The sequence below is a fragment of the Electrona antarctica genome, assembly GCF_951216825.1.
Source record: "Electrona antarctica genome assembly, chromosome: 2".
In the NCBI taxonomy this organism is placed as follows: Eukaryota; Metazoa; Chordata; class Actinopteri; order Myctophiformes; family Myctophidae; genus Electrona; species Electrona antarctica.
In genome coordinates this window covers 57720781-57726567 of record NC_136807.1, presented here as the reverse complement: position 1 = coordinate 57726567, position 5787 = coordinate 57720781, and positions in this window count along the sequence as shown.

The following is a 5787-nucleotide window of genomic DNA, read 5'->3' as shown; positions in this document are numbered from 1 at the left end:
TTCTGTGGCGAGCCGTCTTCACTTTTCGCGAGGGCGAGTTGGAAAAGGGCGAGTCGACCTGGTACCTTCATAAGCACACAATTGTACAAAATGCTTTTTTACACTTGACTTATCTCCAGAGTCCTCAGTCCTGCAGCCCCACAATGCCATATGCCAGTCTAGCCTTAAAATATACATTTATATGTTATTCAATATATTACTTTAGCACAAAATATAGGCTTTTCTAAACCAAGCCCTCATTCAAAAGTTATGTAAGTAAGTGAGTAAATGTTATTTATAAAGCACCTTTCGAAACAAAGTTAGAAGGTGCTGAACAATTTGCACAGTAGCCTATAAACAATATAATAAAATTAAAAACAAGGAACATATCACACAGTTGTGACAATATAGCAGAACAAAAACAAACAAGGCAGAACAGAAACATAGGGCTATAAAAATGAATGTAGGCTGTCTGTCATTGTATTTTCTGTGAATTAACTCACAGTTTAATCCAGTGATCCTCAGCCATTTTAATTTCAAGGACCCCCAAATTAAATGTATATGAATTAGCCTAGGGTGACAGGGTCCTAGGCCATTTCATTATGATTTTCATCTCTGCACTGGGACCCCATGTTACAGACATGTTTACAATATTTTACAAAAGTAGCTACTTATATTTTGTTATTAGCTGTGATTATTTATTTAAGAAGCACTGTTCAATGTTCGTCTTTAAATAAATAAAAATGTAGGGCTGGCCGTGGGTTCGATTCCCACCTACGCCTTGGAAAAGAATGAAACGCAATGAATTAAAAAACATCCTTTTTGTTTTAAACCATCTAAATGCACCAAATGGACCATCACCTAATCAATTTGTACTATTGTTTGAGGGGTGCTAGCCCCTCCTATGTCCAGCTTTGAGGGTCTGTGTAAACACAAACATTAAAGACAAAATGATAAGAGCGCCCCTCACTTCACACGGGTGTGATTTTATATGTATGTAGGGTAGGCCTACATTGTCAAACTTTGACAGATGCCTGTTAAGCGTAACCCTTGAGACTGTACTTCAATCATACTTATTAAATTGTAGAACAATTCATATATTTGCTGGTGATATGTACAGTACACACTGCAGTATATATAATATATTAATGTATATATTCACTGTACATTATTTTTCACTTACTCCAAATCAACTGCAAATACAGATCATTTGATCATCAGATTTTCAGATATGATAGATCTACACACGTTATAGTACTTGTTATTTTGCAACACTATCAACACTAACATATTTACAATATAATATGCAGCAGCAGCAGCAACAACAACAACAACAACAACAACAACAACAACTACAACAACAACATATGCAACACCAACCACTGACAGCCCATATCCAACCAGATTGTATTAAACAAAAAACAAAAAAGGTGTATATCGTACAGAAAGCTTGAATTATCTTATTTCTATCTCCAAAGTGTTACTACTACTACTATACTTTCTGTCCAAGTGTTGGACAATCATATAGGACTTTTCTGTTTGGATGTATGGGCTGGCAAATTGGTGTGACTCCTTAAAATGTTGCAATGTTAATGTTGCAAATATAACACTAACAGAACCCTGAAAAACGCCTTAACGTTGCAATAACAGGACAGTAACAGGGAGTTCCAGGGGGTCCCCAGCTAAATGATAGTGTATGGGTCTTTACACTCTGAGTTAAATTAACATAGATTTTACAATATAAATTGGGGGTCTCAGAGATAGAAATGCCATTAAATGGGGGTCCGTAGACTAATGCATGTCAAACTGGGGGTCCTTGAAATTAAACGGGTTGAGAATCACTGCTAGCAGTAAACATCTTGTCTTATGGGGGTCCCTGGCATATATCTTTTCAAATGGTGGTCTGCGGGCTAATTAGTGTAAATTTGGGGGTCCTTGCCATGAATACGTTTGGGAACCACTGATCCACAGTATATAGGATCTATAAAATGTATTTACAACTAAAGCATTAACCCTCTGCATTATGGATCGTAACGACACCACTGTTAATGTTATTATTGTATGGTAATCATTTGCATGCAAAAGACGATCAACAATTGAATTACAAAAGTAATTGAAGAAGTCACGATACTTGCCTTTACTGTAAGAGAATAAAGGCAGATGACATCTGTAGGTGCGGTTCCATTAAGCCTTTGCGAAAAAAGGAAGCGTATGTTCATTAAGTCGAAAAAAGAAAAGCGAATTGTCGGTGTTTCCATTAAACTGATAAAATGCGCATATGCAATAAGTTCATGAAATGTGCAGTAGGTTGCACTGTTTTGCCAGTAAAGTGAGGCTCATGTAAAGTAGTCCTAATCGATGTTCACACCATTGATTTGATGCGCTGTATGTGTGCTATCAGTTTAACGGACAGGACCCCACATATACTGCGCTGTAATCTGATCCCTGGTCAGCGGCTGACCGACCGTCTGCTGCTTTCACAGTATTGACGACACCTACAGTCAAAGAACGTACAAAGAACGATTTGTGTAATGCTTGTCTTAATATATTCGGGGCACATGTAGCCTATTTGTCACGGGACTCGATTGGAGCATACTGGTCGTTTATACTGTAAATTGATTGATTGCAGCTGCAAACAGTTGTGAATAACTTGTTTCATCGGCTATATAGCCTATAGCCTACACGTTTAGGTTGCTTATCTTATGCAATGAATATAAATATATAAGAATAGATGAAGCATATGCATGGATCGAAATCGAATAGCCTGCAGGGAGTAGGGACCCAGGCAGCTAGGTTATATAAAAGTGTAGTCTACTACACTACTCGTAGTCCACGTGTGTGTGTGTGTGTGTGTGCATATGTGTGTGTGTGTGTGTGTGTGTCTTGCATCCATACAGTAGCGATCCAGATATCAAAATGATCGGAGCGCCCCGATCAACTCGGGAGGATTCAGACTTCATATGGGATCTTTGAACACGCTACACAATTATTAATCGGACAGGTCGGGTAGTAGTAAATTGGGACCTTATATGTATCCACATCACTCCCTCTCCCTCTCTGTCCACCATCCCATGCACCGTTCACTCCACTGCCTCCCCATCGTTGTTTTATTTTATTTTCCAACTGTTCAAAAGCGATATAATGCGAGTTCAATGCTTTCTAATTAAAAACCTTTTCCGCAAGTGTTTCCATACACTATTTGCGCATTTCCCTTTTTTCGAAAAAGCCTAAATCCGCAACCTCCAAGTGAAAAAGTGTTTTTGCGAAAAATGGAGACTTATTCGCATGTTGATGTGTTTCCATCCAGGAGATTTTGCGCAAGAGCCTTAATGCGCAAAAAAACGGCTTTATGGAAACGCACCTTGTGTCAACAAGTGTCCATTCATCAAAAGAATGCATCTAGCGAGGTAAACGGCCGGTCGCTTTTAAGTGCCACCGTGTCCCCATAAAAGTGGATTTTATAAACTCAAAGTGGATCTTTGAGTTTATAAAAACACCTATAAAAAAAAAAAAACTATGTGGAATGTCCACTGTCTGTCTCTCTGGAATCTACCATATTATGTACTATGATAATGTAACAATGTAAACAACACACATGTCAACACACAGTGAACAGCTACACAAACCCAGCAGCTTTTCAGCACTTTACTGCACCATAATTTACTGCATATCAATGAACATAATAATTATTGCATGAATATGAATAAATATGACTTGTTAAATCCTGACCAGGACACACACTGATGCTCATATTGTACTACCAGTCACCTATGAGCTGGAGGGAATAATGCAAGAGAAAATACAAATGAAATTCCATCATGTTGAATAGAAAATAAGACACATGCACAAGATAAAAACAAAAATACATCACAAGAAACTATTAATGTCCATTTTATTCAGTCATGTTGATATTTTCAGATTATGTATGCTCCTCTGCTTTTGTCACGTGTGAGCGAGGTTAGAACCCAAACGCAGGACAGCCAGGCATGGTAGTGTTCAAGACCCATGAATAGGTGTTTTAATACAGAAGACCAGACAGTGAACATGAACAACTTAAAACAGACTGACTGAAACAGGTGACAGGATACAATGACTCAACAAGGACTGACTGGGGAACAAGACTGATACACACATGAGGGTTGATTACAAAATGAGACACAGCTGGAGCAAACAAACATAGAACCATGGAAACTATACATAGAAATACAAGACCTAGACTATTACAATGAATGACAAAAGTATGTGACTGTGACAGCTTTTGCATAATTGTCATCTTGGATTAGACTGACTGATCATACGACTTAAAATAATGGCTTTCCCCCTGTAGTCCTCATGTGTACTTTTAGATTCATCTTCTGAGTAAAGCCTGTACCAGAAAATGGCTTTAGTTTTCGCCTGTATGCGTCCTCATGTGTGTTTTTAGACTTCTCGTTTGACTAAAGCCTTTACCACATACTGTACAAGAAAATGGCTTTTCGCCTGTATGAGTCCTCATGTGTGTTTTTAGACTTCTCGTTTGACTAAAGCCTTTGCCACATACTGTACAAGAAAATGGCTTTTCGCCTGTATGAGTCCTCATGTGTGTTTTTAGATCACCTGCACAAACAAAGCCTTTACCACAAACAGTACAAGAAAATGGCTTTTCGCCTGTATGAATCCTCATGTGGAATTTTAAACCAACTTTACTAACAATGCCTTTACCACATACTGTACAAGAAAATGCCTTTTCGCCTGTATGAGTCATCATGTGTGTTTTTAGATGACTTATGTTAAGACAGCCTTTACCACATACTGTACAAGAAAATGGCTTTTCAGCTGCATGCATCATCACAATGTGTCTCTTCAGATGTTGCTTGCGCTTAAACATTTTGCCACACTCTGTACAAGAAAATGGCTTTTCACCTGTGTGACTCGTCATGTGGTTTGTTAGATCACTTGCACAAACAAAGCCTGTACCACATACTGTACACAAAAAGGGCTTTTCACCTGTATGAATCCTCATGTGTATTTTTTGATAACTCATATTATTAAAGCCTTTGCCACATACTGTACAATAAAATGCCTTTTCGCCTGTATGAGTCAGCATGTGTCTTTTTAGAATTCCCTTGTGATTAAACATTTTGCCACACTCTGTACAGCTAGGTTTCTTCCCTGTATGAATCCTCATGTGCATTGTTAGATTTCCCTTGTGATTAAACATTTTTCCACACTCTGTACAGCTAAAACTTTTCGTCCCTGTATGAATCCTCATGTGAATTGTTAGAGTTCCCTTGTGATGAAACATTTTGCCACACTCTGTACAGCTAAAAGGTTTCTTCCCTGTGTAACTCCTCATGTGTTTTTTTAGATTTGCCTTTAGATTAAACATTTTGCCACACTCTGTACAGCTAAAAGGTTTCTCCCCTGTGTGAATCATTGTGTGTCTTTTTAGAGTTCCCTTTAGATTAAACATTTTGCCACACTCTGTACAGCTAAAAGGTTTCTTCCCTGTGTGACTCCTCATGGAGTCAGTTTGCTTTGATGATTTCAGGTCCTGGGACAGCTTGCGCTGTCCTCCCACATTTTGTGTGTTTTGTGATTTCAGTGTGTTTAAAGCTGACTGATCTCCCCTAGTCTCCTCCCACTCATCACTGTCTTCAGTGTCAGATTCAGAACAGTGTGAAGAGAGGTGCTGCTCATCACTAGTTGGTTGTGATCGTACCCAGTACTCTATATAAGCTTGTGTTTTCATGTGTTCGGTTGAGGTACCGGCTACAGGCTCTGTCTCTCTGTTTTCATCATCATCTTCACTTTGCACTGCTGGCAATG